Below are 25,103 nucleotides of genomic sequence, written 5' to 3'. Positions count from 1 at the left end.
TCCCTTCTGGCTTAACTCTCGCTTCAATACTACCAAACGGCCTTATTTACTATAAGCATTTTATTTATAATAATGTACAGATATATTGTATTTGCTTATTTGGACATTTTGCGGTGTGGTATCGGTACAGCACATGGATGTTATTTCAATAATTATTAAAAAATAATATCTCACCTTTTTCGAATGTGTGATATTTGGTTAATACATAAAATATATAATAAAAGGTAAATTAATTTTTGTTTCTTTCCTCAAGCCCTTAACAATGCCAAAACGAAAGTGTGTTTGTAATGATGATTATTCGAAAGATTACTTTAAAATATCATTCAGTAGATGTCGCAAAATGTATTACATTTTGTGGAGACAATGCAAATAGAAATTTTGGAGGACTACTTCGTCAAGGGACAAATAATGTCTTTGCAAAACTTAAATACTCCTGTAATGAAAATTTGGAAGGAATTGGATGTCCAGCACAGATATTGCATAATTGCATGCAAACTACAGCTGATGTATTATCAGTTGACGTTGAGTCAGTTGTTGTAAATCTCTAGGTATTTTAGTTTCTTTGCAGTTCAGACAGAACAACTTAGTGTGAATTTGTTTACTCAGAATATCAGTCTCTGTTATCTTATTCTAAAGCTCATTGGCTCTCATTAGGAAATGCAATAGAAAGAATTATACATTTATGTGAGGCACTTAAATCGTTCTTTAAGTCGGAAGAAAAACCGCCAAAATTTTTGGTAGTCTTTTTAATAATCCATTAAGTAAAGCTTATTTACGCTTATTATATAGCATGCAATGTATTTTTAATAAAAACATTTTGAAAATTGAAGGAAGAAAAATAAGTGTTATAGAAGTGCTCAGTGCCTTATCTATGGGTGTCCCGTATTTGATTTTCCAAAATCTGACAACCCTACTTTGCATAAAGGAGGATCTAAGTCTGTGGCAGCAAATTATAGACCAATCAGTAACTCAGGAGTGGTGGTAAAAGTACTGGAAAAGTTGGTTAAAAAGAGAATTCTGGAATGGGTGAATAAGAATATATTACTCTGAGGCAGCATGGCTTTGTGATGAACAGTTGGTCATGCCTTAGTAATCTTCTAACTTTTTATAACAGAGTGACAGCTGAGTTGGATAAAAGAATGGCTACACGATAATACTGCTGGATTTTGAAGAGACATTTGACAGGATACACATGGAACTCTGCTATGCAAACTATAACAAATAAGGATGAATATGAAACTGGGGATATGGATAAAAGGGTAGCTGATGGACAGATACCTAAAAGTGGTATATGCATGAGCAGAAGGCAGGTGACTAGTGGTGTGCTGCAGGGCTCTGCACTTGGACCATTACTGTTTAATTTGTATATAAGATATAGCAAATAATTTGAAGGGAAATATTCAGTTGTTTGCTGATTATGTAGAGTTGAGTATGATAATTATTAATCAAGGTGATGTAAAGAGCTTGCATGATAATTTCAGTAGGCTGACAGTATGGGCAAAACATAATCAATGTCAACTTAATTTTGGAAAGTGAAGGAAGTCTCTCAATGTGTGCCACATTGAGGGAACTGTACTCCAAGAAATTGATGAAGCCAATGATTTGGGGATGGTGGTAGTAGTAAATACAGGTGAAGTTTAGAGGCATATTGCTCTAAACTTCAATAAGCCAGGGTAGCTCACAGGATTATTTGGTAATTGAAGAATACACTAACAAGCAGAGATAAGGGAGTTATCATTCCTCTTTATAAAGACTTGATACAACCACATCTGAATTACTGTTTCAACTGGCTTTCTTGCAGATGAGGAAGTGGTGGGGAGGATCCATAGGTGAGTAACCAAGATGATTGATGTCCTATGGAATTCTTCCTATGCAGATAGATTGAGGGTTTGTGGATTGCAGAAATTGGGTGATAGGCAAAAAAGTGAGCAATATGATAGAAACATTTAAATTACTTAAAGGATGTTATAGGATTGATGGAGGAGAAATGTTTCAGCACTTGGAGCCAGAGGAGAAGAACAAGATCCCTGGAAGTTGGGTAAGAGTGTGGTTATTAAGGGCATGAAGATGAGATTTTTTTTGCTTGGAGAGTGGTGAATGAATGGAATGGGGGTTGTCTTAGTTGTGAGTGCTTTGTCTGGTAATGGTTTCAAGTGATAGATATTGTGTTGATAGTTTGGGTTTCCCATGATGAGTCTTAGGACTCTGTGGAGGTGCCCATGCAATAATAACTTGACAGTTTCTTTTCATAACTGAAAAAAAAAAATGTCTACCTGCCAATTTCTGACTAGAAACTTCAAGATTAATTTTCTGTTCCTTGCCACTTAGGATCATTCATGAGTAGAGTAGAGACTGGATGGGATGAGATGATAGTACTCCATATTTGGAAGATGCCTATTATTATTTTTCCTGACCTCCCTCCCATGGAGTCACAAGACTCATGAGAGGTCAACACTAGCAAACACAAAGTCTATCATACCACTCCTTAAAATCATCCGCAGTCTACAGGCTCACTACCCTCTCAGTGCAATGCATTCTATGTTCCACCACTATTCATGCAAAAACTTCTTACCCTTTTACTCACCACCTCCTTTTGCAACGTCCAGGGATGGTCTCTTGTCATTGTTCCTTTCCCTTGTTTTACCATATGAAAAATCTCCTCAATGTTAATATGAAAAAACTCTTCAACAACTTAAATGTCTTGATCATATCCTCTTCCCCCTTTGCCTTCCATCCACTAAACTTTTCATGTCCTCAGTCTATCATCATAATCAATGTTGTACAGTCTTGTATCCTTTTTGTTATTCCTCTCTGCACCTTCTCCAAGGTTATTCATCCTCTTCAAATCCCAATGACCAGATCTGAGCACAGAAAGCCAGATGTGGTCTGATCAAAGCTTTATACAATGGGACCAGCACACTTTTATCTCTCGTGGTCAATGTTCTCCTCAGCATTGCTGCATTTCTCTAAGATGTCTTCACAACCTTTGCAATATGTCCCCAGAACTCTAAATCTCTATCCACAATCACCCCAAGATCCCTTGTTTCCTCCACTTCTTCCAATATAACTCCAAGTAAGTATGAAGCATCCCACCTGTGGATCCCAAATTTTATAACCTTTCATTAAACTGACATCGGCATGCCTTTGCCCACCTTTAGAGCTTATTCAAATCCTCTTGAAGAGCCCTAAAGGTGGGCAAAGGCATGCCGATGACAAACAACTGAACATTTCCCTGTAGGCCTGTGACAATATCATTGACATAAAGATTGAACAGCAATGACCCCAGGACTTGAACCCTCTGGAACTCCACTTGTAATCTTCCTACTCTCTGATACTGTTCCCCTATATACAACTCTGATATCTATCAGAGAGCCACTCACCAATTCAATCCACTAACCTTATATCCAAATCCATATGATGCAACTTAGAAATCAACTTGTCATTTGGCACCCTGCCTTGGAAAAATTCAAAAAAGTGTATGCCTTACCTTCATCCATTGCTCTTGTTGCTCTGTTGTAAAAGGAAACCAGATTACTAAAACAAGAGTGCCTTTTAACAAATCCATGTTGGCCTACATAAATAATATTACCCTTATCTTAGTCAATTTCTTATCAAATAGCAAGAATACTAAGAGCCCATAACATCAGAGTGGTCTTCAAACCAACCACCAACATCAGACAAGTTTTAGGATCCACCAAAAGATAAAGTGCCGTTCTACAAATATCCAGGAGTATATTACATTCCCTGTTCCTGTGGTCTTGCCTACATCGGACAAACTTCATGAAGTTTAGAAATTAGACAAAAAGAACATGTTGGTGATGTAAACCACAACAGAAGCATCTCTTCTGGCTTAGCACATCATTTCTGTATGTCTAACCACACGATAGATTGGCAGAACAGCTCCATGCCATATCTCGATGACGACTACAGGCATCGTTTATTTAAGGAACCACAATAACCGGCCGAAACCTCAACAGAAATCGGTGTAATTCTAAACAGTTCGTGGAAAAACTTGATCCTCTCTCTCTCTCAATCAATCTGAACTACAACTAGCCAGTAATCACATTACACGTCTACAATGCATGCGTGATAATGAATAAGAACAATAAGTCCTCTCTGTCACGCGAAACATGTAACCATAGCTACTAGTTGGTTTACAACGTTTTTTATGTTCCTTTCAATTTGCATTTACTAGTTTTCATATCTCTGTAAATGCCTTGAAAAAGCCAGACAGTTTGCTGGCAAAACTGGTAGGTTTTAATATAAGTTTTATTGTAAACTGGTCTGTATTAATAAAATTGTATTTCTATTACCCTTATCTGCCCAATTCTGTATATGAGTTTTTACCAATTTCTCCAAAATTTTAACAACTGCAGAAGAAATGCAAACAGGCCTATAGTTTGATACCTCCATTCTATCGCCACCATGTAATGATACCATCTTACCCTCCTTCCACTCTCTAGGAACCTGTCCCATTACAAAACTTTCATTAAACAGCCAAGTTAATAGCACAGTGAGTTCCATAGTTATTCCCTTAAAATGTGAGTAAATTCCATCTAGTCCCCCTGCCTTATTGACATTTAGAATATTCAGAATGCATCCTCTTCATTCATTTCTAACACTACAGCACAGTGAGTTCCATAGTTATCCCCTTAAAATGTGCAGAAATTCCATCTGGTCCCCCTGCCTTATTGACATTTAGAGTATCAGTATTCAGAATACATCCTCTTCATTCATTTCTAATACTTCACCACTTATTATCCTTCTAAAAATAAAACCTGTAGTACCAGGATGGAACACTGATAAAGTGATCATTAAATCGCTCCACTATGTCATCTGCTTTGGTCACCCATTTCTCATCTCCATCTTGCAAGATAATCCATTCACTATCATTTTCCTCCCACTCACCACATAGTGAAAAATCTCCTTGGGATTTTCCTTGGATTGCAGTGCCAGTCTCCTCTCATATTCTAATTTTTCTTGACAATACTAGTCACTTTCTTAGCTTGAGCCTTTTATTCCTCATGCAACCACCCTCCACCTCTCTCTCTTTAAATGCCTTTTATAAGCTCTTTTTCCTTCTGCAATTCCTCTTTTATTCCTTTTGTCATCTATTTGACTCCAAGTTGCTTTATCTTTTTTCACTCAAGGTATACAATCTGTAATTGCTGTCAGCAATTTTTTCTTGATTATCTCACATGCACTGACGACCCCTCTTCCTTTAAATTCTTTCATCCATTGCTTTGCTGCAAGCATGTTACTAAGGCTATGATAGTCACCTACCTTCCACATAACTTCCTTCTGTTTTGATACCTCCATGTGCTTATTCATCCTCCAAGTCAGGACTACATAGTCACTCTCACCAATGGGGGAAATAAGTAGCCATCTCAGTCACAATCAGATCCTCTGATGCTATGACCAAATCCAGAACTCTCTTCATGTTCTCTCCACTACTTGCTGCCTAAACAGTTGTTACTCAGGAAATCTAAACATTTCGGTTCCCTTATTACTGGCTATCTCCTCTGCCCAGCTTATATCACTGTAGTTGAAGTCCCCATTAATGATTACCCATTTTTTGTGCTTGCCAAACTAATTTGCCTAAACATTTCCTGCTCGTCACCATATGCATTCCCTGGTCTGTTGCAACATTCTACTAAATATCTTGTCCTGTAATCCATTTCACACCATATACTGTCAGTGCCATTAGTGTTATTTCTATTGAAATTCTCTGTGCTGAGAGTGCACAATTCATCTCTTATCATGAGTAACACTTCACCACGACATTTACCCTTCCCATCCTGCCAAAATATGCTATACCCTTCGATTTTTATCCTTGTTAGAACATCTTCAGCTAAGTTTTACTGATACCAACAACCTTTGGAGAGAGAGAGAGAGAGAGAGACTGAGTCAATCAATGCCACAAACCCATTCCCTTTATTGCTCCTAGCATTTGTATACAGAAAAACCAGTGTATTGCCAGTATTCTTGTAGTAATTATTACTCCCCTCATACTCCACCTGGTTCTGTAATATAGTGTACACCCCTTATTTCTCAAGCCACTAGTCCCACTTAGCTATCCCTTCAACATTCCACCTGTGCATTTCTAGTTTCCCTACCCTGACACACTCATTTGTCCAGAAAACAATGGTCTCTCTAAATGCCTGTACTCTTCTGTATTCAAATGCAGTCCATCTCTTGTTTACAGCTTTCTTCTATCCTCAAACGTACTCCATGCATCCACATATTCCAGACCCCTTTTCATGCATATTCTCACTGTCATCTCATTCATCATCACTCCTCTTCTCCTCCACTTCACATTATCATTTTAGGACAACGCGCTCACTATCCTTCCTCGGACATATTTCTGCTGCACTAATCAATTTCGAATCTCATCATCAGCTGACATTAACTTCAAATCTCGTCATCAACTAACATCAACTTTAAATCTCGTGCTGTATGATTCACACTGTCCCCCAGTTTATTTATCCCAACCATTACTATTATCTACACTTTCACCCCCTCTTCACTGCCATTGCCACACTGTCATTCCACCAGGCAAACACTCTTCTGATACTACTCTACATACTCCAGATCATGCAATCTCCATACATGGCACTCTGAATAAATTCATTCACAGTCTTCACACACTCTTGTCTTTCTGCAATTTTCTCTTTTTCACTGTTTCTCTCATTCTCTCATTTACTCTCTAATGCTGTTCTCTTACACCTACTCTTGTTCCTCTTACACCAACCAACCTCTCTATCCTCCCAAAATCTTCATTCACCCTCCTCTGACTTAATTTCTTCCATCCCCTTTCTCAGAGTTCTGTTTCTCTCTCCGCACATTCTGCTTTCAGTTCACACAGTCATGGCCATCAGACAAACCATCTCCATCTGCTAAACTACCAAAGCTAAATATATATGTAGGTCTTTAAAAATATTTCCATCCTCCAATACACTACTGGCATTCACATCCTGAAAATCACCCGTTTCTGAAGCACTATCTCCGCTCCCAGTAAATCCCAAGATCGAAAAACTCATGTTCTGCAGTGCCCCCCACTGCCTGTATTTACATACATATGCCCATCTTGCACCTGTGATATTCTCAAACAATGGGATGCATACATATCGCATACATAGCAAGCTACAAAAGTTCCAACTAGGGAGGGCTAAGGCTGTTATTGAAACTGGTGCACGTAATTGCTACATGTGGAGACAATACTGAGATCGTAAAATCCTAACTAAACACTGTACAAATGCATTAGTTCTTTTAATGGGGAATATTTGGTACACTACAACAAACAATACTTGTCATCTCAAATATCTGGTTGGCCTTAACATATATCTGCTTTCCAGCCAGGAGGCTACAGGTTTGAATCCTGCCTGGGGCAAGGATGTTTGTGATTGTCCTACTAACTGTTTATTATGTATACTGTTGTAATCTGTGACCTGGTGCAGTATAACCTCTGATGTCTTTGCTCCATGAAAATCAAAAATAACTCGGATATCTAGTTGCAGTGGAATGGAGACCAACATTGACTACTTCAGCCTGCTTTTGATTTCTTTTGAATTTTTGGCCATAGAAATATGCAGTATTTTCATCTCCCTGGTTATTGTTGAGTTATTGAGTGGTGCTTACTCTGTGACATCCTCCTTGACCTAGCTGCCTATGGTTGTCTTACTGTAGAGATATAGTGGCATCTCTTTTTCCTTTAGGATCATAGGAACGAACAACTTGTACACCAGTTGTAGTCCATAAGAGAGGTTATGAGAAGTACATGAGTAGATAGCATATACGATGTTATTGCTGAAGAGTGATTGAAAAAAGGAAACTGGAATTACATGGGCAAGGATATTTTTACAGAATGAAAAAAAAAAAAATTAGGATTAGATTGAGAAAAACTTGAAGTGGAAATGTTCTGATAAAGAAGATCCAAAAGCATCAGCATATATGTATACATCATAATTTAAAAAAAAAAAAAATTGGGCTTGGTATGTGTTTTGAGAATGATTGCCAAATTCCTGATGTGTACCCAGAAGAGTTATAAATATTTCTATATGCTAATGATTTTAAATTCTTTTCTAATATTTTCTTTTTTTTTAATATGATTCTGCCATCTTTTGTATGTTGTTCCCACCCATGAAAGGTTATTTTGTAAACATATAATACATTTTGTACCTTGGGTGAGCTAAGCCCTATTTTTATCAAAGGTGAGCCCTATTTTTATCAATTTTTATACATATTTTTTTGGATTTCTCATTTATTTATTTATTTTTATTTATGTCGTCTGGAAGCTCTGCTCTAGAGACCAAACATGGAACTTTTTCAATCCCCTTTAGGTCTCCAATAAGCAGGGCAATGGTCTCACCAGGTGATGACATTCATCTTCCACCTAAAGATAGTCGCAAACATCCATGCTCACTGTGGGATTCAAACCTGCAGCCTGTTGGTTGGAGATTGGGTATGCTAATCACTTGGCCAAACAGGCCAGTAATCTGTTCATTGCCTTAATGTTTTTCTGAACTAATGGTTGTGGTATCTAGATTTTGATCACCAATTTTATTTCTAGCTCAACTCTCAGACCCATCAAAATAAAATTGGTATGAGCTTAGTATATTGGCTAATTTTTCTTTTATTCCATAGAAATCTATTCAGCTTGTTTCCCCACCATACCAGCTTTTTTTTTTATTATTGTATTATCTGTTTCCAAATTTAATTTACCAACTGCACTGAAAATTTAATAAAATAGCTGAAATATTTTTCTTGTTCTATAGGTTTGTCGTTGATTCCTTTTCATTTTTTATTTTCATGTCAAATTTGTTTTAGCCATCATTAAAGCCAGCATTTCACTTGATCAATTCACTTGAAATGCATGTGAGGCAGATCAAAGATGCTGAAGGAAGAGTATTATGGAGAGATGTGGACATAAGAAACAGATGGAGAATATACTTTGAGGGACTTTTGAATGAGGAAAATGCAAGGACTCACAGAGAAGATGGGCAGCCTTCTGAGGGGATGGTGCAAAACATCAGTAGAGTGGAAGTGACAGAGGCCATGAAGAGGATGAGGAAGGGAAAATCAGTGGGCCCCGACAGAATTCCATTGGAGGCATGGAAGGCACTGAGGGAAGAGGGAATTGACCTGCTGTGGGATCTGTTCGTGAAAGTTTGCCAACAGGAAAATATACCCGAGGAATGGAGGGAGAGTACTTTTGCACAAGACTGTAAAAATTACAGAGGAATAAAGTTGATGTCCCACACAATGAAAATCTTAGAAAGGGTTCTTGATGAAAGATTGAGGAAGGAGGTGGAGATTGCAAAGGAATAATTTGGATTCATGCCTGGTAGATCAACAACAGATGCTATCTTTGGGTTACAGCAGATGATGGAAAAGTTTCGAGAGAAACAACGGGAGCTACATCTGGCATTTGTTGATCTGGAGAAAGCATATGATAGAGTGCCAAGGCAAGAAGTCTGGAGGTGTCTGAGGGAGAAGAAGGTTCCGGAGAAATATGTCAGGTTGGTGTGGGAGATGTACAGAAATGTGAAGACAAGTGTTTCGACCTGTTTGGGACAGACAAAAAGTTTTCAAGTAACAGTTGGCTTGCATCAAGGGTCAGCATTAAGTCCGTTTCTGTTTAATATTGTGACGGAGGAGGTGAGAGAAGATGTGCCTTGGACAATGTTGTATGCATCTTGCTGTGTGCAGATTCAAGAGAAGAAGCGGGAACTAAACTGGAAAGATGGAGAAAAGTACTGGAAGAGAGAGATATGAGACTGAGCAGAAGTAAGACAGAGTATATGTGTTGCACAGTGGGCGGTGGCCAGGAGACAGATCTGGAGCTGGAAGGAAATGTCATCAGGAAGGTGAGAGACTTTAGATACTTAGGTTCAACAGTGGAAGAAGATGGAGGAGCTGAGAAGGTAGTGGGATGCAGGATACAAGCGGGTTGGAGGAACTGGAGGGAGATGGCTGGAGTGTTATGTGATAAGAGGGTGCCGATCAATCTGAAAGGCAAAATCTATAGGACAGTAGTGAGGCCAGCTATGACGTATGCTATAGAGACTGTGGCCCTGAGGAAAAATAACATCAGCAGGATGGAAGTAGCAGAGATGAGAATGCTTAGGTGGATGTGCAGTGTGACCAGAAAGGATCGTCTGAGAAATGACTATGTGAGGGGAACAGTGAAAGTTACGAACTTAGGAGCGAAGATACAGGAGGCAAGGTTGAGATGATTTGGTCATGTGACGAGGAGGAAGGACGAATATATGGGAAGAAGGATCATGCAGATGGATGTGGAAGGAAGCGTGGGCAGCCAAAGAAGAGATGGAGGGAGCTGGTAGAAGAGGACTTGAGGATGAAGAACTTGGATGTGGTGACAGCCCAAGACAGGAGGATGTGGAGGAGACTCATCATCAACAGTGACCCCACTTAAGTGGGAGAAGCTGCAGAAGAAGAATTCACTTGAAATGCAGCTTCCCATTTTATTCTTAATAACATTGTTTACTTGTATATTTCATGGATGCATGTGACCTTATTAGTAGATTTCATGGAAGTATTACATTCTGAGTTTACCTTGTTTGTGTATATTATAGAGTAAGAGAACATCTTGTTATTATATAGTAAATCTGCTGGATATGTTGTATTTCAATGACATCTGTAATTGAAACTAAAATTTAATTTTATTACTGTATTTTTGTAAATTTGAGTTAGTTGTGGAAGTGTTAAACAGGAAAGTTAATTTTCTTTCTGTACAGGTAAAAATGGTCAAGCACTTAATTTGTTATCGTGAACTAGGAAAAAATTTCATTTCCATTCTTTTATTCAAGTGCAGTGAACAGTGAAAAGAGAACACCACACCACACCCAGGCTGCTGTGAAGTGCCATTAGAAGTTATTTAATATATTTGAAACTGTGATAGCCTGGTTCTGCAAAAAGAAAATAAAAGAAAATTCTACCTATGTCCTTAAAGTAAGCCATGCTAATTTTTAATGCATATTTAATATACAGTTAACAGTGAGTACAGTACAGTAATGTACAGTAATTCATGAATATTTGATTAGTATGACATTTTTCATCAATCTTCATATTTAACATATTTAATTAACATATTTAAACATGATGATTCCTGTATCAGTACAGAATTTATTTTTAAAAATAGGCTATAAAAATTTTATTTTGCTATACTCAATACTAGAGCAAATCAGGATGGTGGTGGTGGGGGGGCGGTATTATTACCACAAGTATTAGTACTGATTCTCCCAGGCTGCATGTATCATTCATTTATTAACCTCATTGGAATATGGTTATTAAATGTATCTCTATCATAATTTTTTTTCTCTGATAGAAATATAGAAATGCATATTTGTATTTTAATTTTTTTTTAATTTTTTATTTTTTATCATTCAAATGTACATGCACACACATGCTTGAGCCATAAGGCATGTAGCAAATTAATGTTGTGTGCTAGCAGAATTCAAGAGAAAAGCAATTGTTAATTTCTTTCTATTTTAATTTTTTCCCTCTTTTACCTTTAGGTATCGAGGATTTCTATTCTTTATAACCGCAACCATCATACGAGGATAAGTGGTTGGTTCTATGCCTCCTGGTGTATCCTATGTCTGTAGAAGCTTTGAGTTCTCAAGGTCGGTTTGCATGCTTGTGGAATGGAAAATCCCAGATAAACTGGGGAGAAAAATCCTGCAGTCCACACCTGAGACCAGCTAACTTGACAATGTCTGAGAAAGATCCTAAGCTCTTCACGTCAGCGACGGGAATCAAACCCAGGACACTCCCAGGCATATGGTTGCAAAGCGCATAGCCACTTGGCTAACTGTGGTGCAATCTGCTAATATATGTTTTATAGAGTTAGGAGTTGTAGTCCTTGGATAATACTTCATGGGGAAGGCTACAGAACAGGTAGAATGGAATTTAAGATGAATGGCAGTATCAAGTTCAGTGAGTCAGCATTTCAGCTGTAAAATGGTAGCTGCTGCTGTGTTGTTATAGATTTAATAGCAATGCAGGGGGGGGGTGAACATGATGGGTGTTAATTCTCTTGAACAGCATCCACAAATATCTATAAGAAGAGGCACAAGGCAGAAAAAACTGGCTGAGACAGAACAGTAGCTGTAGGAAGTCAGTAACAGAAAGAGAAGTTGGCAAATTGCCCTTTTCTGCAATGCATCCTGTAAGATTTGTTGTATGAATAGGAGAAATGAAGATGCCCTTGTGAAAAGAACTGTGGTGTTCAAGATCAGTGGGGAAAAGGTGGTGTTATTTTTTTATATATATAATTTTTATATTCCCTCTTTTTTTATATATATATATATATATATATATATATATATAGTATATTAACTCTCGTAGATAGGCTTATACGTTGGTTATGCATTTCTAAATAACTTAGGGAATTGAAACAACGTAGATACGAATATAAATTAAATAATACTTTAATAGATATTTCCGATATTTCGGCAATGTCTCATTGCCATTTTCTAAAGGAACTTACAGAAAGGCAGGAGCACACAGGCCCTAACAATACAGTAACTGGAAATGAAGATATGAAGCTATCTTTCTCCTAGAAGTCCTGATGGTGCCCTCTGGTGGGCTAAGTAGGCATTCTTGGCCGTTGGGCTGAAGGTCTGCTGATGTATGCCTCCCAAATTTGGGGCAGTCGCATACAACCAAATTTGTTGAGGTTTGGAGAGTTTTTTAGGGCAGAGGCTGATTCCATAAATAATCTTTCATAAATAATCTTTCCATAAATTGAAAGATTATTTATGGAATCAGCCTCTGCCCTAAGAAACTCTCCAAACCTCAACAAATTTGGTTGTATGCGACTGCCCCAAATTTGGGAGGCATACATCAGCAGACCTTCAGCCCAACGGCCAAGAATGCCTACTTAGCCCACCAGAGGGCACCATCAGGACTTCTAGGAGAAAGATAGCTTCATATCTTCATTTCCAGTTACTGTATTGTTAGGGCCTGTGTGCTCCTGCCTTTCTGTAAGTTCCTTTAGAAAATGGCAATGAGACATTGCCGAAATATCGGAAATATCTATTAAAGTATTATTTAATTTATATTCGTATCTACGTTGTTTCAATTCCCTAAGTTATTTAGAAATAGTATATTAACTATTTAGTCTACCGGCTGTGCCTTTGTTAATAATTATACTATATACTTATGAGGTGATTTATTATATAAATCTCTTTTACTAACAATTATTTTTATTTTGACTCCGAGTGTTCCTATATGTTATTGTATTGCACAAAAGTTCACTCCAATTGGTGCAATGACCTTAACTCTCTCTTTCAGAATCCAACTAATCATTGACTCAAAACCAAGTACAAAATAAACACATTTAATAAAACAAAAACAATATATATACACTTCTAGCAATAACACATAACTATAACTACAGATTATATGGATCCAAGGCCTTATTTAAAAATATAAACTTACTCTTAAGACTAAACACTTTTTCTTTCACAATCACAAAAAATGTTCATAGTCTTTCTCTCTTTCTGTTAAGGCTCTTTTCCAGAAGTTATACAGCTCTGTACTTCATTTTCAGGATCCTTTTCATCAATCAATGTAACACACATAAAAGTCTTCTTGACTAAATCTTGTTTCCTTTTAGTAGCAATACTCATCAGATCAGGCATCCTTAATACCTATAAATCTCCTTAATCAATATATTTTCTAAACATTCACTTTCAGGCATCCTTAATACTTATAGAACTTCCTTACCAATATTTTCTCTAAGAAAAACATTCACTTTAGAATGTAAGCAACAAGTTCTTCCTTCATTCACAATACTAAATGACAGTCTTAACTTTTTCCACTTAAAAAAACTTACAGTTTCAAGATTTTCTTTTATTATATTACTTATTCCTCCTTGAAACCTATTATTTCCACTATTCCTTTTTCGGAATACATTATAAAATTTCTTCCGACTGCCACACACAAAAAAATTAAGTTCCTTCCAACTTGAATATTTACCGGCCAGTGTTCTAAAAACTTCTGAACGCTCTCTTGTTTACAACCGTTACTTGGATACACAACGCTTTCCTTGTCAGCTGTCAATCACACATCAAATCCTCTCCGGGAGCATGCGCACTCCACAAAAGTCAGAAACTACGCACTGCAATAAAATGGCTGACTCGCTGTATTCATTAACGCTAAGAGAAAGTCTTTCACAAAACACAAAATTCAACAATTTCAAACCACAACAAACTTTCTTATAAGTAACACAAATATTCAGTTTAGTAAGTACATCAAATTTTTTTTTACTTCTTTACATGTTACTTCTAATATAATATTTTCATAACGAGACATCACAAGTGCAGACACTTCGTGTATGAAAACAAAACTAACAAGCATAATTAATACGTAAAAATATTCAGAATTTTTTAATATGATTATTTTTACAGTGGTTTGTGTATGAGGAAGTAGTTGGGTGAGATAACAGAGCCATGAGAACACTTGCATTAGTTGGAAAATCCAAAGAACATCCTTCGCCATTACATGTGGTGAATGGCCTGAAAGAAACTGGCAAATCAGTTATAAAGGGATGGGGTGGGGGGGGGGTAAGGCTGACCATATGATGGCAGTTTGCTGAGGGGCCTTTGATGCCAAATCCTATCAAATGAACTTAAAAATGTTGAGTGCAGCAGTACAGATTTCTCTAAGCTTTTTCATGGCATGTATGCAAAGGAGAGTAATGTGGGTAAGAAATCTGCATAGATCATTAATAGCCCCCATATCAGTGGTTATGATTAGATGCTAGCTCTCCAAGTCTCTAGTTTGTATTGATGGTTGACTTTCTCAATTACTTCAGACAGCACTAAGGAGAGAGCAGTATATTGGTAATTTGATGGTAAATACCTCTTTTTATGGAATTAGCATGGCATTTTTAGTTGAAGAGTAGATTCCAGCTGAGTATAACGTAGTGCAGAGATGTTAAAGCACGTATCAGTTCGGCATGTTTAGTTAAGTTTAGTAGAGCACATTTCTTGAGTTCAATTGGTAGGATGCTATAAGTGCTAGAATCCTTTAATATCTAGATTCATTAAGATTCTTCTGATGTGTTTCTGGCTGGGGTGGGGGGGGGGTCATGTAGTGTTCCAGGTAAAGATCGAAGTGATATGCTTTGGTCATCAATCACATTGGTAATTGATTTCAGTGGAGAGGCTAATGTGGTCAAAGCAGATAATTATATCTCTGTTTGCTAAGGTTTTGATAAACACATATTGCTGGGAAGGGTGGTGGTGGTGGATGTACTTTTCAGCGTGGATAGATTTTCTGTAGACAGAAAAAGTATCAGGATCTTTTGGTAACTGGGTAACTAGTGTCAAGGAAGAACAGACAGTTATTGTTTTCATTTTCAGTGGTGAAATGAATCTTTTGATGTTGGCTGTTGGTGTGTAAAAACGTTTCTGACATATCTCCACTGTGTGGCCAAATGGAGAACATCATCAACGTAGCATAGCCATATTGTGGGTTTGAGAGGGGAAGAGTTTGGAGCTATGTTTTCAAACTGTTCCATGTAAAGATTATCTGGAGGAGGGGGGGGGGGAAAGGAGCTCATAGCTGTGCCTTCAATCTGCTTGTAGGTCTTTCCTTGCCAGGTAAAATAGTCAGAGTGCATTGTGAAGGTGAATACGACTAATATGTGTATGAGAGAATCTGAATACCATGATGTCAGTGTCTGAGGATCATATCTGACAAGCAAGAGGATACCAATTAGGACTGTAGGAGCCTGCATTTTTCAATTAGGCTGTTTACTTTCCTACTAGTGTGCTGTTCTCAGGATATTGCTTTGTGCCCATGAAGATGCACTGGTGACCAAGATGAAATATTAGCTTAGTATCTAATTAGCTAAATTAGTTAATTATTACCTTTAGTTGTCTCTTTTTCACTAAACATCAATCAACATGAATGAATGACAGTGTTATGTGGATATGATATCTATGTTAAAAGTAAACACTTGATTAGAGACTGGAGATAATAGATGTAAGATGAATAATTAACCAGGTTTGACTCTTAGACCTTTTATTGATTAAAACAATGTCACTGTGAGATATTTCACAAACTTTAGCATCTGACACGTTCAGGAATATATTTAACACAGAAGAACTCAAATATTGCTTGCAGCAATTATTTCTGTATTCCAGTATTGAAAAATACTGGAATATTCACATGGCATACTAAATAGAAACTAAGAACAGATATATTTCCTGACATCTGAAAGTATGACTTCATAAGGCTCCCTGAATGATCTGACAAAATATTCTCTTTGAAGTAAGACAGTGTTTCTCAAAGTATGGTACGCGTACCCCCCCGGGGGGGGGGGGTACACGAAAGGTCGTTAGGGGGTACGTGGCAATTTTCGGCTATGCATAATTAAAGGAGTCATATTTTTCAACAAACAGTGCAATTAGAGACAACCGGGATAAAACTGCACTAACTAATGAATCGCATCCCCTCTCCAACAGAAACTGCCAAGCAAAATCATATGTTGCCGGTAGAACATATAGTTTTGCTTGACACCACCCCCATCGTTAACGTGTTAAAACTAAGAAATATATAGTGAATGTGTTTCAGATAGTATGAAATTCGGTTGAAGGGAATTAGCATTTCAACTCAACTGTTGAAATGCTAATTTGTCTTTGGTTCGTGCGATCTTTTGTAATACTGCACCAATCATATACAGTTCTTTGTTGCTCTACGTATCTCAAGTCTTGTAAATTACTGGTAATTTTTGCTTGAAATAATGGGAAAGAAGATGACACTATTTGGGTAGATGACTTTGACAATTCATACAAAGAAACTGTTCTTGATGTCAAAAGTAGTGATAGCGAGTAGGAGCTTCTTGGTAAGTCGCACCATTTTCAGTGTTTTTCTGAAAACTTTAGTTTCCGAAAATTCCTGCACATATCTCACAACACAATTTTTTAGCTTTAATTTTGGGAAAAAAGTTAGAGTTATATTCGAGTAAATACAGTATTTTTTTTTAGCTTTCAAATTCTTGCATATGGATCATTAGTTAAAGATTGGATTTCTAAAACCCCCAAAAGAGAGCAATATAGCAAATACAAGTAGCTATAAGCAACAAGAAAACATTGATTTTGCATCTGGATCAAATGAACTTGATGAGTGTGTCGTCTGACATCTCTAGGGAATCAAAATTTAAAAATAAATCATATTTTTTGTTTACATGAACACATAAATTCAAATAAAATAGATATTTAATTTTAATTAATATTTTTAATTAATGAATTTATTTTTATTAATTAATTGGGGGTACTTGGTAATAATGAAAATTAACAAGGGGTACTTGGTTATCTGAAGTTTGAGAAACACTGATGTAAGGCATAGAAGAAACTTGATAGGCTACAGATAATTGACAAAAAAAAAATGGTAACAGTGACACGTTTCAATTAATATGCCATTGGTCTGCTGTGGATGTCTAGTACAGCCTGTATTCTTCAAGGGAGAGACTCCGTGCTTGGAACTTGACAGGAGGAGCTCTACACCATGTGTCCGACAGAAACTGGATCGATTTGCCTTTATTTTTTGGAGGTGGGAAATGTTGCCTTAGAGCAGGGGTGTTCAACCTGTCGATTGACCGGTCGATCACGAAGCGATTTTTGGTCGACCTCTTGTATATTCCTCCTTACTTACAAATTTAATTAAAACTGAATACATAATATTTTATTTATCATTATTTTGTATTATTTTTAATTCGCTTTAAGCGTATTGCTATTGTTTATTTATTTTTCGTTAAAACTGTCAAATTAGTAATTTTCTTATAAGTCCGGGTAAATGAATTAATTTGGATTGGTGGAAGTCAAACAGCGAGCCGAGTGAAACAATTAGCTTAAATATTAAATATTCCAAAGCACATTACATCGATTTTTTACTTAGGTTAAGTCCCATGTGAATATTGTAAAAAAATAAACTTTGTTTGTCTCGGTATAGTTTGTATAGATGTTTTTGTAAATAACTCTTTTGAAGCTAACTGTATATACTGCTTTAATAAGAATATGTTAAAATTAAAAACAAAGGCAATGTTTTTGTCACCGAAGCTGTACATGGCAGCATTAGAAAGATTGTTATTGAAACTTATATGTATGAGAAAGGCTTGCAGGCTCTAAGTGTAAACATCTCTGAAGTCAGTCAGAAAGAGTTCAAACAACTTTCCGATGGCCAGCAACTTACAATCAAAAGAAAGCGGAGGAAAACAAAAGGCGTGCCGAACTTGAAACTTAAGATGAAAGACTCATACCGATTCTTTGGGGGTTGCCAAACTTCATGCGAGGTCTCACAGGAGGCCTACTGAAGCAAGCAGAAGGGGGTCTCGGTTCCAGAATTGCTGTCAGAGAGGAGGCTGCCCGGTCCAGAGTCGCCGTCAGAGAGACTGCCCGGATCCACGTTGCTTGAGAGAGGAGTTTCACGCTTCCAGAAAGTATAAGTTTCCAGCTTCCAAGAAGTATAAGGTTTCAAATTGCCTAAAGGAAGAGTTCCAATTGCCAGAGAAAAGTTTCCAGGCCAGGTTAATATCAGACATTCACTAGTATGTTGTGTTTTCATTACAATTTGATGAATCAAACAACTTCACTGATATTGCTCAGTTAATAGTATTTATTCGCATGGTATTTCAAGATTATTCAAGTAAAGAAGAACTTCTGAAAATTATACCGTTATTGGGAAGGACTAGTGGAGAAGACATTTTTTCGGCATTTGATGAATTTGTGAAACAACACAAACTTCCGCCTTTTAAATTTGTGTCTATTACTACTGATGGTGCTCCTGCAGTGATAGGTAATAAATCAGGCTTCATTTCATTATGTAAAAATGATGACAAATATCCAGATTTTTTAACGTAACACTGTATTATTCACCAAGTACTGTGTAGTAAAAGATTAAACACAAAAGATGTTTTGGATATTACATTTGAAATTGTAAAATCTGTTCGAGGAAAAGCCCTGCAACAGCGGTTATTTCAATTACAGGCAGGTGATGATAGGGAACTTCTGTTGTTCGCTGGCTCAGCAGAAGTCAATTTTTAGAAAGATTTCTTGTATTAATTAACGATATAAAAAAATTTTCTTGATGAAAAAGAAGATATTTATCCACAATTGAGTGATAAAAGATGGTTGTTACACTTATCATTTTTAGTAGATTTCTGTACGAAATTAAGCAATTTAAATTTAGAGTTATAAGGTAGAGATAAAAATTTAATTGACATGTTAAGTTCAATAAAAACTTTCCAACAATACTTACTTTTATTAAAAGAAAAATATAAATGACCTCAAATTTAGACATCTCCCATATTTATTAAAATTTTTTTAACAAAATCAAGAAATGCTTCGCTATGATTTAAAAGAATTTATTCATGAAATAGAATTAGTTGAGGAAGAAATAAATTCAAGATTTAAAGATTTTAATAAAACTGAAATTATTGTATCTTTTATCAATAATCCATTTCAAAGATACACTCATTTCAGTTTTGAACTTGAACATCAAAATTTGAACATCACAGAAATTTCAAATAAAATTAGTGGGCTGTTTGATATAAACCAAGCTGAAGTAGAACTTGAGATAATAAACATTCAGAATAGTTTATATTTAAAATCAATACCCAATGAAGTCATTTGGAAGTATGCACATGAAAAATTCCCAATATTAACTGATATTGCACGAAAAATTTTGTCGTGTTTCAGATCGACATACTTGTCAGAATCCGCTTTTTCAAATATGACCTCATAAAAAATCAATTAAGAAACCAAATTACAAATGATCATTTGAATGATTGTCTGCAATTGGCCACTTCTTCATATCAACTTGACTATGAAAATATTGCGAGGTCCAAACAATGCCAAATTTCACATTAACTTTTTTTTTTATTTTTTTATTTTTTATTTTTAAATCAACCAGCATTTCCTGTAACTTGTGAGGTTGTAATCAATCTGTTGTTTTTTCTAACTTTGGTTTTCCAAAATAGAGAAATAAATATTTTATTCCAATTTTTTTTTTTTTTTTTTTTTTTTTTATTGTATTAAAATATTTGTTGTATTAAAATAATTAAAAGTGATAAATAAATTTTTAAATACACAAGTAAAGTTTTTAGTTGTGTATTTTTTTTTTAGTTGTTTATTTTTAGTTGTTTATTTGTGCATAATCAGATATCAGGTTGGGGGAATGCGATCTATATAAGAGAGTAGATCGCCAAATAACTTATAAGAGAGTAGATCACAAATAATGTTTTATAGAAAAGTAGCTCATGTAGTAAAAAAGGTTGAACACCACTGCCTTAAAGCCTGCTCCAAAAACCCATAAATGTTATGTGGGATGGCCATGCCAGACAGGACACTTCGCCATCATGATCTGTAAACTGCTGGGTGACCACATTTGCTTGATGAATGGAGCATTATTCTTTTGAAACGTGGCTGGTTGCATAGGAGAAAAGTGTGTCAACATAGGATGAAGATGATTACTTATGATTGAAAGATAACGTGCAGCATCCACTTTGCCTTCCAATACAAGTAGATCCAAACCATACCATGAGAATGCACTGCAGACCATTACAGAACCACCAAATCCTTTCACAGTTGGAAACAAGCACTCCGGCTAGTAAGCTTTCTTTAGTTGTTGCCACACATGTTTGCAGCAAAAAGTGTGAATGTAGATTCATCGGACCACATCACATCTCTCCAGTATTGTGTAATCCACTGCCTGTGATCTTTGTACCATTGGAAGCGATGACATGCATTGATGTCAATGATCAAAGGCTTGTGTAAGGAAACCCGACCATGATATCCAACTCGTAGTTCCCGGCACAGAGTTTTTGTTGAAATGGTTTTCTCATGACTGATGTTGAATTTTTCACGCAATTGCTCAGCAGTAGCCTGCCTATTTTTCATTGCACAGCACACTAATGCTCGAACGTCCCTCTCTTGTAGTAAGTGCTTCTATCCACTATTGCATTTTACTTATGGCAGTTGACAGGACAAATATCATTCCTTAGAGACATGTTCTTCGACTAACATGCAATTTCAGCTCTTCTGGCCTCAGATGTACCTGCCAGCCTGGCTCCAACAATCATGTCCCTTCCTGAGGTCCTCTCTGGATTCCAAAACTAATATGCAGTAAACAGTGACAGTCCTCCATTTGCTTTTATACACACATCCTTAGAAATGTTGGGAGTATATTTGCATATCAATAAACAAAACATGCCAAGAAATTATATTCATGTGCAAATGAAAATTTGCACATGAAGTAACACCACAACTGGGCCACTTGTAATAGAGGCCAGTGATTCACATTAATTGCCTTAGTATTCCATAATCCAATGCACATATCCTTACGTACTTTCCATAACGCATAGCTTTAATGTATAAAGCTATGCATTATGGAAAGGGCCACTACCCAGACTGGTTTCGACCTTTATTGAGATGTCATTAGTGGGAACCAGAGTGACACAAAGGTTGAAATAATGCAGGTCATATTTCCACATACAAGTAGTGAAACGGTGTCGCACCTTATAACTGTTTGCTTCTACTTATTACTATTTGTCACATCTTATTACTATCTGGCTCCCACTGGTGAGACCTCAGTAAAGGTCAAAATTAGTCTAGGTAGTGGCCAATGTTCCTTCTAATTTTTTGCTGTGAGTGTGTGCAGAAATTTGCGTGTGTGCAAAATTTGTCTTCTTTTGAAAAGTATGTGCGCACCCAACGAGTCACCATACTGATCATTTAAGCAAAAAAGTTAAAAGATTTTAGTTCACTCTTTACCTTCGGGTGTCAATGGGACGTTTTGTTCAACTTTGAGAACGTAATAAAAAATGCGAGGTTATAAGCTTGAGCGTTGCCGAGTTACCGTATTTGTTAAAGAATTTATAGGTTAATGTTTAGGTGGAACTTCTTTAATTAATAAATTTTAATTTCATCTTGAAAATTTAGTGTGTGCATATTTTTTGCTTCGTGCACTAGTTATAAAACGTGTGCATGTGTACAGCTTAGAAAGAACATTGGTAGTAGCCCTTCCCATAATTCATAGTGTTATACATGTTCATAAGGATATGTGCATTACATAATTGGATACCAAGGCGATTAATGTGGAGTCATCAGCCTCTATATATACAAGTGCCCAGTCATGATGTTACTTCACATGGAAATTTTTCTTTGCTTATACTTGGATAAAGGATTAAACAAAGAATATAATTTCTTGGCATCTTTAATTTATAGTATAACCAAGTGAAAAAAACTTTCAAATTTGCATATTAACTTGCATCTGTGTTTGGTGCATCGTAGACACTGCATTGCCACTACCAATAACGTGACATGATAGTTCAGTGTTTCCATTCTTTTGTTCATTATGTGTACCATGTGATGTTCTGCAAGGAGGTAGCTGTGTGTCTGCTTCTTTCTTGTCTCTTCTTTTCAACATCGCCTGCATGTTCTTTTTGTGGATTATGAAATCTCCTAGTTTGACTCATGTACACTTTTCCAAAAGGAAACAAGGAATTCTCCTAGTTTTTTGTAGAATGGAATGCTGTATTTTGGGGAATGTAGGAAACCTTGTAAGGTGTTAACTGGAAGACCATTCTGATATTGACTGATTTTCATAATTGGGCTGTTTTTTATGTCTTGATTGAATATGATTAGGGCCTTTGTAATTGTTTTCCGTGTTAACACAAGATGCTTCTTCAGAAAATCACACTTTCTTAAATAATTTCATTGAGTAGCCATTGATGAAATTAGTTTTTAAGTTGTTTTTTTAAATTTTTTTTATCATCATCATCAAATTCTTGCCATGTACCCTCAAGGGGTATACAGGATATAATAGTACTACATGAAAAATTTACATCATTAATAACTTCCTATCTGCAATTTTCCTCCAGATCAGTCTGTTACTTGTCAAGACTCCAATATTATTGGATCTTATATTTCTGTCGTCTAAGGCACTTTGTACCGTATCAATCCACCTATATCTTGGTCTTCCTCTGGGTCGTTTTCCTGCCAACCTGGCAGAGAACACTTGTTTTGCTAATTTTTCCTCGCCCATTCTGTTTAAGTGACCATACCACCTGAGATTAGCTCTGCTACGCATTCCTGGATGCTGACAATGTCAAGTTCTTTCCTAATATCCTCGTTTTTTAATAGGATACTGCCATTGATGCTATAACCTCTAATCTTTCTCAGGACTTTCATATCTCCGGTCTCTACTCGTTGGTCAAGTGTTTTACTTCTGACCCAGCTCTCAGATCCATAAGTTAAACTGGTTTGAACACTGTCTTGTATACAGCTAATTTAGTGATTTGACTAATTTCTCTCATTCCATATGAATTTCTTCAATTGACTTCCTACTATACCAGCTTTATATTGATTCTCTTGTCTATTTCCATATTTAATTTAGCATCTTCACTAAAAATTGTGCCTAAGTAGGTGAAATGTTTTACTTGTTCCACAGGTTCTCCATTCACAATGCAGTTAACATTTTCAACGATTCTGCCTATTTTCATTGTCTTTGTCTTTTTATTGCTGACCTTCATACCATATCTATTACAACAGTTATCCAATTTAGTCAAGGAATCTTGCAGACTCGTAGTGGATTTATTGATAAGTTTAACATCATCCGCATAAAGCAAAGAGCTGACATTAACACCTCCAATTTTAATATCCTGTTTAATACCACTTTCCTTCATAATGTGATCCATATAGATAATGAATAACAGAGGGGATAATGTACATCCTTGTCTCACACCAGATTTAAAATTAAACCATTTTTCTGTACTTCCTTCAATTCTAACTGCTGACTTACAACTCAAATAAAGACTAAGTATTGCTTGATATAATGCACCATTGACACCATATAACTGTAGCGTATTGAATAGCTTCTCTCTTGGCAACTTGTCATATGCCTTTTCCAAATCGACATAACTTAAATACAGATCTCTGTTATGTTCCCATGCTTTCTCTACTATTTGTCGTAAAGTGAAGATCTGATCCTGACAGCCTCTATTTGGCCTGAGTCCAGCTTGTTCTTCACCAAGCTTTTCTTCCACAATTCTTCTCAACTGTTTCTCAAGTATACTTGTATAGATCTTGCCAGGAACACTCAGTAGGGAAATACCTCTGTAATTCTCACATTCAGTTTTATTTCCCTTTTTATATATGGGTACTATTGAGAGCTCTACTCCAATCATCGGGAATTCGTCCCTCTGTCCATACTTTCTGAACTATGCAGTGCAGCCACTGCAAGACTCTTATACCACCATAATTCAGCATTTCTGGTCGAATATCATCAACTCCTGTTTCCTTTCCACATTTCAAGCCTTGGATGGCTTTTTCTACTTAAAGTATGGATATGTATTCCTGATTGTATGCCTGTTGAGTGTTTTTTACCACTGTGCTATCACTGCTTTTCATTTAGCAATATTTCAAAGTAATTACTTCATACTTCAAGGATATCTTTTTCTCCTGTTTTCATGTCATCTTTATCATCTCTAACTCCTTTTGCAGTACTCTTTCCTCCATTTCTAAGCTTCAACAACCTCCAAAATATTTTGCCACCTTGTTGATATTTATTTTCTTTGTTCTTGCCAAAGTCCTCCCATTACTTTTGTTTAGCTAGTTTTACACAGTGTTTAGCTTTCTTACACTTGTCTCTTTATTCTCTAAGAGCTCAAGCTGACGTATTTGCCAGGAACTTATGATATGCTTTCTTCTTTTCCTTCACTGCTGCTTTATCTTCCTGTGTCCACCATGGAGTTCTGATTTTTCTATCCTTGCAGACAACCTCACCACATACCTCTCTGGCTGAATCAATCAAGGTTTTCTTCAGAGCTTGCCACTGAATCTCCAAAGTTTGGTTACTGTTCTCAAACTCTTTCATTTTTTCTTCAATAATCTTTGTGTATTTTAGTCTCTAATTCACATCTGAGAGCTGCTCAACTTTTATTCGCTTTAAAACTTTTTTTACATGTTATTCTTTTCAATATGAAATTCAATTTTATCCTGCTCAAGACTAAATAGTGATCACTTCCAATTTCAAATCCTCTGTACACTTTGGTGTCCTGCACCAAGGGGGAA

General features: G+C 36.4%; 1 protein-coding gene across 5 annotated transcripts in view; it reads left to right on the top strand.

The window, feature by feature from the left end:
• The window catches only part of mRNA-cap (RNA guanylyltransferase and 5'-phosphatase mRNA capping enzyme), a 450,753-nt gene that overhangs the window by 10,981 nt on the left and 414,669 nt on the right, over positions 1-25,103 (top strand). For 3 of the 5 annotated variants that reach the window (XM_090411578.1, XM_090411577.1, XM_090411573.1), the window contains exon 2: positions 10,758-10,971. The gene's annotated coding sequence lies outside the window, so the exon portion shown is untranslated. The remainder of the gene's footprint in view (positions 1-10,757; positions 10,972-25,103) is intronic. The other 2 variants (XM_090411575.1, XM_090411574.1) reach the window with 1 other exon arrangement.

The sequence above is a fragment of the Typopeltis vanoorti genome, chromosome 21 (assembly GCF_054136105.1).
Source record: "Typopeltis vanoorti isolate ZY-2024b chromosome 21, IOZ_Tvanoo_1.0, whole genome shotgun sequence".
NCBI classification, from domain to species: domain Eukaryota; kingdom Metazoa; phylum Arthropoda; class Arachnida; order Uropygi; family Thelyphonidae; genus Typopeltis; species Typopeltis vanoorti.
Note: the sequence above shows the minus strand (reverse complement) of the source record. Positions and strands in the feature narration are given on the sequence as shown.